Consider the following 10000-nt stretch of genomic DNA (forward strand, 5'->3'; position numbering starts at 1 on the left):
AAAAAAAAAAAAAAAAAATCCTATCACTCTTCTCCTTCCCTTCCCTGTAGCCTCATAAGGCTCCTTGCTGTTCTTTAAACATGTCAAAAAGTGCTTTAGGTCTTTGGTACTTGCTATTCTCTTTGCCTAGAATATTCTTCCCCAAGATATCTACACGGCTAGCTCTCATTTCCTTCATGTCTTAATTCAAAAGTTGCCTTTCAGCCAGGCAAGGTGGAGCATGCCTGTAATCCCAGTACTTTGGGAGGCTGAGGTGGGAGGATTGCTTGAGGCCAAGAGTTCAAGACCAGCCTAAGGAACATAGGGAGACCTTTTTTGGCTCTACAGAAAATAAAATAAATAACCGGCTTGGTGGCATATTTATGTAGTCTCAGCTACTTGGGAGGCTGAGACAGAGGATACCTTGAGCTCAGGAGTTTGAGGTTGCAGTGAGCTATGATCATGCCACTGCGCTCCAGCCTAGGTGACAGAGTAAGACCCTGTCTCTAAAAAAATAAAAAATAAAAAATAAGCCGGGAGCGGCAGCTCACACCTGTAATCCCAGCACTTTGGGAGGCCAAGGTAGGCAGATCACTTGAGGGCAGGAGTTCGAGACCAGCCTGGCCAACAGGGTGAAACCCGGTCTCTACAAAAAAAAATAGCTGGGCGTGGTGGCGTGTGCCTGTAGACCCAGCTGCTCAGGAGGCTGAGGCACGAGAATCCCTTGAACTCGGGAAGCAGAGGTTGGAGTGAGCTGAGATCGTGCCACTATACTCCATCCTGGGCAACAGAGCGAGACTCCATCTCAAACTAAACAAACAAACAAACAAAATTCAGCTGGGCGCAGTGGCTCATGCCTGTAATCCCAGCACTTTGAGAGGCTGAGGCGGGTGGATCACCTGAGGTCAGGAGTTTGAGGCCAGCCTGACCAACATGGTGAAACTCGTCTCTACTAAAAATATAAAATTAGCTGGGTGTGGTGGGGGGCACCTGTAATCCCAGCTTCTCTGGGGAGCTGAGGCAGGAGAGTCAACCGAACCCGGGAGGTAGAGGTTGCAGTGAGCTGAGACTGCGCCACTGCACTCTAACCTGGGCGACAGCAAGACTTGGTCTCGAAGAAAAGAAAAAATTCAGGCTAGGCATAGTGGTTCATGCGTAGCAGGATGAGCCGCAGACAAAACTCCTCAGACACCGGATTAAAGAAGGAAGTGGTTTATTCGGCCAGGAGCATCAGCTGACTTGCGTCTTAAGAGCCGAGCTCCCTGAAAAAGAAATTCTTGGCCTTTTTAAAGGTTTACAACTTTAAGGGGTCCATGTGAAAGGGTTTTGATAAATCAAGCAAGCATGGGAAACGTGACTGGGGGCTACATGCATCAGCTAACAGAACAAAATTTTACAATGCTTTTTTTCTTTTTTCTTTTTTTTTTTTTGAGACGGAGTCTTGCTCTGTCGCCCAGGCTGGAGTGCAGTGGCGCGATCTCGGCTCACTGCAAGCTCCGCCTCCCGGGTTTGAGTGAGTCTCCTGCCACAGCCTCCTGGGTAGCTGGGATTACAAGCACGTACCAACACGCCCAGCTAATTTTTGTATTTTTAGTAGAGACAGGGTTTCACCATGTTGACCAGGCTGGTCTTGAACTCCTCATCTCAAATGATCCATCCGCCTCACCCTCCCAAAGTGCTAGGATTACAAGTGTGAGCCACCACTTCTGGCCCACACTACAGATTTTAATTTCGCATCTTGTTTATCTCTCCCACCAAAATGTAATCCATTAGCACAGAGATTCTCTCCCATTCCCTCCCTCTCCTCCTCTTTTGTTCATTACTGTATCAACTTGGCATGTGGTAGGCACTCACAAATGTTTTTTGAATTAATAATACGGTGAGAGGGAGATGATGAGAGTCAAAGCATTCTTTTTGGCCGGGTGCAGTGGCTCACACCTGTAATCCCAGCACTTTTAGAGGCTGAGGCGGGTGGATCACCTGAGATCAGGAGTTGGAGACCAGCCTGGCCAACATGATGAAACCTTGTCTCTACCAAAAAATAAATAAATAAATAAATAAATAAATAAATAAATAAATAAGCCGGGCGTGGTGGCCCATGCTTGTACTCCCAGCTACTTGGGAGGCTGAAGCAGGAGGATCGCTTGAACCCGGGAGGCAGAGGTTGCAGTGAGCCAAGATCATGCCACTGCACTCCAACCTGGGCGACAGAGCAAGACTCCATCTCAAAAAAAAATTTTTTTTTTCAGTAAGAGACAGGATTCCAGGCTGAGGTGTAGTGACACTATCATAGCTCACTGCAGCCTTGAATTCCTGGGCTCAAGCCATCCTCTTGCCTCAGCCTCCCGAGTAGCTGACATTACAGATGCGTACCACCACACCCAGCTAATATTTTTATTTTTTGTGGAGACAAGGTCTTGCTATGTTGCCCAGGCTGGTCTCAAGGAGTCTTCCTGGCCTCAAGAGGTCCTCCTGTCTCAGCCTCCCAATGAGCTGGGATTATAGGCATGGGCCACCATGCCTGGCTGGGAGTTGGAACATTCTAAGATCGTTATACTGTTTGGGAGGGAGGTGGTGATACTGATTAACTTTAGAGTTTGTTAACCTAATGTGCATGCTGTGCTTTTAAGGGACACCACTGAGAGAACCGAAATGGAACTATGACTTCAATGTGGATGGGAAGGGAAGGGCAAAAAAGAAAATTTGATTAAGCCAATGGGAGGCAGGAATGAAGAAAAAGCAGCAAAGATACAATAAAAAGAAAGCACAAAGCTTCCTGATTCTTGTGGAATAATGGCAGGTGCCTAAAATCCCTTCACAGTCCTTCACAAACCATACAGATTGACAATGAAAGCAAATTAAATCACCCCATCCCTCACGGTGTCACTAGGAGACAAGGCATACCTCAAACTTCAATTTACATGTAAATGGGGAGATAAATATCTGAAACCAGCAGAGCTAGGTCTAGAGCTCAATTCTGAACCGGAAAGTCAGGAGGGTTGTGTGGAAGACAGCAGAGTGCAGCCAGGTCCTGGAGGTGGCGGCACACTGATAACATTGGCTAGAATTAGCCCCAGAGGACCCTATCCTGAGACTTGGTGGATCAGAGAACTGTCTACTGAGTAATTGAAAGAAACATTCGTGAATTAGCAATAGCAGAAACAACATTCTCTGATCACAAAATGCAATACAATGACAAATTAACAAAATTAGAAGCAAAAAGACTTTTCGAATTTTTTTTTTTTTTTGAGATGTAGTCTCATTCTGTCACCCAGGTTGGATGGAGTGCAGTGGTGCGATTTCGGCTCACTGCAACCTCCGCCTCCCAGTTCAAGCAATTCTCAAGCTTCAGCCTCCCAAGTAGCTGGGATTACAGGTGCCTGCCACTACATCCAGCTAATTTTTGCATTTTTAGTAGAGACGAAGTTTCACCATGTTGGCCAGGCTGGTCTCGAACTCCTGACCTCAAGTGATCTGCCCCACTTGGCCTCCCAAAGTGCTGGGATTACAGGTGTGAGCCACCCTGCCCGGCCTAGAAATTGTAAAGAACTAGATTAAGCAACTCTTGAATCAACAGGGTAATGCAAACCAAAATTGCAGAATTTCATAAAATAACAATAATGAAAACACGGCTTATCTGAATCTATGAGGTACTGCTTACAATTGTCAGGAAATGTATTACATCAAATACATATATCAGTAAAAGTAAACATCTACTAAAAAGTTAGGAAAAAACAAAGTAAACCAAGAGAAAGTAGAAGGTAGGAATGAATATAGACATAAATAGAAATTAATGAGTTAGGGCCGGGGGCAGTGGCTCACGCCTGTAATCCCAGCACTTTGAGAGGCTCAGGCGGGTGATCACTTTGAGCTCAGGAGTTCGAGACCAACCTGGGCAACATGGTGAAACCATGTCTCTACTAAAAATACAAAAATTAGCCAGGCACATGGTGGCACATGCTTGTAATCCCAGCTACTCAGGAGGCTGAGGCAGGAGAATCACTTGAACCTGGGAGGCAGAGGTTGCAGTAAGCTGAGATTGCACCACTGTACTACAGCCTGGGCAACAGAGTGAGACTCCATCTCAAAAAAGAAAAAAAAAGAAAGAAAGAAATTAATGAGTTAGGAAACAGGAAAAATGGTGTTTGGAGCTGGAGATGGCATGGGCACTGGTAGAACCATTCTGGCTGTGGTGAGGAGGTGACCCCTGCCCGGTCCAGGAACTCTCAACTCTCCCTGCACCCTCCTTGGCTCCAGCCTTTGAAGCATGTCTGCCTGCCTCACTCCTAGTTTCCTGCGTTTCCTCGTCCTCTGCCCCTCTCCACACCATTGAAGGCAGAAGAATGGGGTGTTCCCCTGTGCCAGCTGTCCACGGGCAGTACCAATGGGCAGAAGGCAGTTATGTCTCTGATTCGCCTCTCTTGTTTTTCCATTCCACCTCCCCATCCTCCTCCATAAGAAGACTGGATGCCTGTGCTAATGCAGAGATTGAGAGACCCCAACATAAACCCTTGCTTGAAAGATCTGATGCTTCTACCGGAGGAATGGATGAAAATGACCATGACAGGGAAACATGTTCCATTTATGTATTTATTTATTGGTGGTCTTGCTGTGGTGTCCAGGCTGGCCTCAAACTGCTGGACTCAAGGGATCCTCCTGCCTCAGCCTCCTGAATAACTGTAATTATAGGCCACCACTCTGGGCTCTACTTCTTGGAATGCAAAAACTACCGAGATTCTGGAATTCTATCATGGTCCAGAGAATACAGGATGGAGTGAAGCCATCTGTGTCCACAGCAGAGAGAGAGATGAAATCTTGGGAAAATGGGAAAGGAGCCCTGTTGAACGTTTGCATTAAAATTGTTTGTATAAATTGATGCCCGCATCAACATGGACAAATATAATCATTATGCTGAGTGAGAGAAAACAGACTCAAAGGGCTACATAATGTATGATTCCATTTATGTGACATTCTGGAAAAGGTAAAACCTTAAAGTTGCCAGCTGCTGAAATTGGGGATGAAGAGTGCTGAAAAAGAGGCATGAGTTATAATTGAATATTGACTGTGGTAGTACTTATACTATAGTGTATATATGTCAAAAATCATCATATTGTACAGTTAAAATGGGTAAATTTTATTGTATGGAAATTAGGCCTAAATAAAGTTTTTGTTTGTTTGTTTGTTTTTGAGAAAGGGTCTCACTCTGTCACCCAGGCTGGAGTGCAGTATCATGATCTCAGCTCACTGCAACATCCTCTGCCTGGGCTTAAGTGATTCTTGTGCCTCAGCCTCCCCAGGAGCTGGGACTACAGATGTGAGCCACTACGCCTAGCTAATTTTTGTATTTTTAATAGAGACGAGGTTTCACCATGTTGCCAGCCTGGTCTTGAACTCCTGACCTCAGGTGATCCACCCGCCTCAACCTCCCAAAGTGCCAGGATTACAGGTATGAGCCACTGTGTCTGGCCATAAATTTGATTTTAAAACTAAAAAAAAACTGTGTAACTTGATGCAAATAATTTATTTTTTTCTCTTTTTCTCTCTCTTTTTTTTTTTTTCAAGACAGAGTTTTGCTCTTGTTGTGCAGGCTGGAGTCCAATGGTACGATCTCAGCTCACTGTAACCTCTGCCTCCTGGGTTCAAGCGAGTCTCTTGCCTCAGCCTCCTAAGTAGCTGGGATTACAGATGCCCGCTACCATGCCCAGCTAATTTTTGCATTTTTAGTAGAGACGGGGTTTTGCTATAATGGCCAGGCTGGTCTCGAACTCCTGACATCAGGTGATTGACCTGCCTCAGCCTCCCAAAGTGCTGGAATTACAGTCATGAGCCACTGTGCCTGGCCAAGAACATTGTTTTAATGTCAACTGACAATAAACTATCTATCTGAATCCTAAACCCAGCTCAGAAGAGTTTAAGTCATATGACCTTGATTGTTAAATATGATTCCATTTGAATAAAAAGTGGATTGTTTCAAAAAAAAGAAAAAATATATAAAAAACATAAATTAACTGAACTGCTGTTTCTTAGAGAAAACAAATCAGTCAAGTAGACGAACTGCTAGCTAACCTAATCAAGAACAAAAGGATATGTTCCCAACACAAAGAGATGGTATTTGAGGTGATGGATATCCCAGTTACCCAGATTTGAACATTACATATTGTATGCTTTTATGAAAATATCACATGTACTCCATAAATATGTATGACTATTATGTATTCATAAATTTTTTTTTTAAAAAAAAGAACAAAAGAAAAAGGCATCAGCGTGCAAGATAAGAAATGACAAGGAGGACAACCACTGAAACAGAAGACAATTTACAAATCCTAAGACACTACTTTTCTCAAGTCTAGACAAATGCCTTTGAAAACCTCGGTTAAATAGATAATTTTCTACAAAAATATTATTTACCCAAATTGACCCTGCTAAACACAGAAAATTTAAATAAATTAACGAATTGCTCTTTAACAAGTCACAAGGCCCAGATGGATTCACAGGAGAATTTACCAAACCTTCACAGCTACTTAAAATGTTACAGAGCATAAAAAAAGAAAGCTTCTACTTATTTTTAAACGGCCGCATGCATTTTAAAGAAACTAAGAGGAAAAAGTAGTTTTTAATGTGTATTTACATATTTATAAATTTGTCCTTACTTCACTCACTTTGTTTAAACAAGGTTAGGCACATATTAACCATTTCCGATGCTCATCAGTCTTTTCTGAAAATTCCAGTTTCCATCTGGTTCTGGCAAAGGGGTGCAAAGGAGAGATGGAGTAGCACCTACAACTGGAAGACAAAGCTTTTCCAGATAACCTTGGCAACGTTTTGCTGGCTAGAGAGGTCGAGGTCATCCCCAGTTGCAAGGGAGGTAGGGAATTGTAATGTTTTTGCTGGACACACTGTGATATGGTGTGGCTGTGTCCCCACCAAAATCTCATCCTGAATTGTACTCCCATAATTCCCACATGTTGTGGGAGGGACTTGGTGGGAGATAACTGAATCATGGAGGTGATTTCCCCCATACTGTTCTTGTGGTAGTGAATAAGTTTCACGAGATCTGATGGTTCGATAAGGGGAAACCTGTTTCACTTGGCTCTCATTCCCTTCTCTTGTCTGCCGCCATGTGAGATGTGCCTTTCACCTTCTGTCATGATTGTGAGTTGTCCCCAGCCATGTAGAACTGTTAAGTCCAATCAACCTCTTTCTTTGTAAATTGCCTGGTCTCGGGTATATCTTTATCAGCAGCATGAAAAATGGACAAATACACATTGCTTCCTCCATCAAATTCAGGGTTGTACTAGTCAAGAAGAAAAGAAGACTGGTCATTGGGTAGAAGGAAAGCAGTGACTGCCATAGCCCACCCTTGGCTATCCATCCTCACATGCACAGAATATACTCCCTTTCTAAGGGAGACAGTGCCAAAGTCTCACCCAGAGCCTACATCCATCTCAAAACCCAGAATCTCCAGCTGACATATAGCTTTCTCCCTTCAGTCCTGATGTGAATCTTCAGAGTCCAGTAATCTGTGAACTAAAAGGCAAGTTATCTTCCCCCAGCATGTCTCATATACAATAGTGGAGGAGAAGGAACAGAATAAAACTTCAATGTAGGACAGGGAGGAGTGTGAATAAAGGAGAGAATCTCTCTGTTCTAAGCATGTCAAAGCTATTGCAAATATTGGATCTATAACAAATGTCAGATCCTGCTAGACAGGAGTGGCCATGACTCCCTTCCAGGCAGGGAGTAATTTCCTTGTTCAGTCAACCTACTCTCTAGGAGGAATTCCTTTCTCTTTTTTTTTTTTTTTTTTTTTTTTTTTGAGACGGAGTCTCGCTCTGTCGCCCAGGCTGGAGTGCAGTGGCCAGATCTCAGCTCACTGCAAGCTCCGCCTCCCGGGTTCCCGCCAATCTCCTGCCTCAGCCTCCCGAGTAGCTGGGACTACAGGCGCCACCACCTCGCCCGGCTAATTTTTTGTGTTTTTAGTAGAGACGGGGTTTTGCCATGTTAGCCAGGATGGTCTCGATCTCCTGACCTTGTGATCCGCCCGTCTCGGCCTCCCAAAGTGCTGGGATTACAGGCTTGAGCCACCGCGCCCGGCCAGGAATTCCTTTCTCTATTGTACTCTGTGGTCCAAGTTCCATCTTCTTTTGAGACGGCTTCTTGTTCATTATCCTCTTTAACCATATCTGAAGTGAACTTTGGGGAGAATATGCTTTCTGTTGTGTGAGTCCAGGAGCCTGGGATTGAAAAATTATACGCTTTTGCTGGCCAGGTTTTTAAATTTTCGTTTTTGGTGATATGATTCCTTAAAAATTGTTGCAGGCTCTCAGTGTATTTGCCTCTGGTTGATCCTATGTTTGAGTCACCATAGCCAAATCGCCTATATAGGCATAGTCTTTTAGGCCTGAAAACCTTCCTTTGTTAGCTACTGGCCTTTGTGTCCTGCCTGTCCCTCTGGCCTTTAACTTAATGATTATTGACTTGAGACAATTTGAAACAAAAGATTCTAGTGGGAAGAAACCACTTTGCGGACTCCACTTCCTCTGTTGAGTGATGAGTTCTTAGAGGAAGGTGCTTAGGAAAGGCCCAAGACACCAACCAGTCTTACCTTCTTCCACCATATTGCTTGGCAGCCACCACTCCTATATGGAGAACAGAACAATTATCTTTTTTTTTTTTCCTTTGAAACAGGGTCTTGTTTGGCTCTGTTGCCCTGGCTAGAGTGCAGTGGTGTGATCATGGCTCACTGCAGCCTCAACCTTCCTAGGCTCGGGTGATCTTCCTGCCTCAGCTTCCCAAGTAGTTAAGACTACAGGCACATGCCACCACACCAGGCTAAGTTTCTGTATGTTTTGTAGAGATGGGGTCTTGCTATGTTGCCCAGGTTGGTCTAAAACTCCTGGTCTCAAGTGATCTGCCCACCTCAGCCTCCCAAAGTACTAGGAATACAGGCATGAGAAACTTTGCCTGGCCCACAGCAATTGTCTTTTTCAGCCCTGCAATTCTCCAAATTATGAAATGCTCCTTCAAAGCAGATTTGCAGGCCATAGGCAGAAGTACTACTTAGTGAAGTAGCACTGCCTTCCTGTTTTCCTTCAGCTTGGGTAACTCCAGTTCACTGGTCTTCTTCAAGAATTCATTGAAAGTGGAATGAAGTCACCAACATGAGCCAACATTCTGAATTATTCTAGCCATTTACCCTATCACTACAGACTTGGTTGATATGTGGGGTGTCTCCCATAAAATAGCAGATTGACTAAATGTTTCCCCACAGCATAGCAGGGTTGTCAGCATTCCTGTCTGCAGTATCTGTGCCCCCACTGCCCACAGCTCTGTCTCTACCACTCAAGGAAGTCCACGTTTCAGATATTATGTGCAGCACCCCACTTCAGTGGACTGAATTCTCTATTTGATAGGAATGCACTTGGCTGCACTTAACAAACCCAGCAAAGCAAAGGCTTAACAAGAAAGGGGTTTACTTTTTTTTATGTTACGAGGAGACTGGGATAGGCAGTCCAGGGCTCTCATAGCAGCTCAAGGAATTTGGTTCTTTTTATTTTCTTCAGTCATCCTTAGTGTGTGTCTTTTGGCTTCATGATCACAAGGTGGCTGTAACTCTTCTGGTTTGCAGGTAGGAAGAAGTGGGTGGGGGAAGGCAGAATGCATGTTCCAGTTGAGACTGGCTTCTCTTCTTTTTGAATCAGCTAATCAGTTGCTTTTCCAAAAGTACCACCCAGTGACTTTCACTTGCACCTTATTGGCCACATTGACACCCTTAGCTCTGGAGGAATGTGGGGAGATAAATATCTAAAAACTCTGAATAAAATGGGGTTTCTGCGAGGAGGAGAGAATAGGCCAGGTAGTGTGGTGACTCACATCTGTCATTCCAGCACTTTGGGAGGCTGATGTAGGAGGATCTCCTGAGCCCAGGAGGTTGAGACCAGTCTGGGCAACATAGTGAGATGCCATCACTATAAAACATATATTTATTAATTAATTATAGAGATGGGTTCTTGCTATGTTG

The sequence above is a fragment of the Mandrillus leucophaeus genome, unplaced genomic scaffold, assembly GCF_000951045.1.
Source record: "Mandrillus leucophaeus isolate KB7577 unplaced genomic scaffold, Mleu.le_1.0 Scaffold848, whole genome shotgun sequence".
Classification (NCBI taxonomy): domain Eukaryota; kingdom Metazoa; phylum Chordata; class Mammalia; order Primates; family Cercopithecidae; genus Mandrillus; species Mandrillus leucophaeus.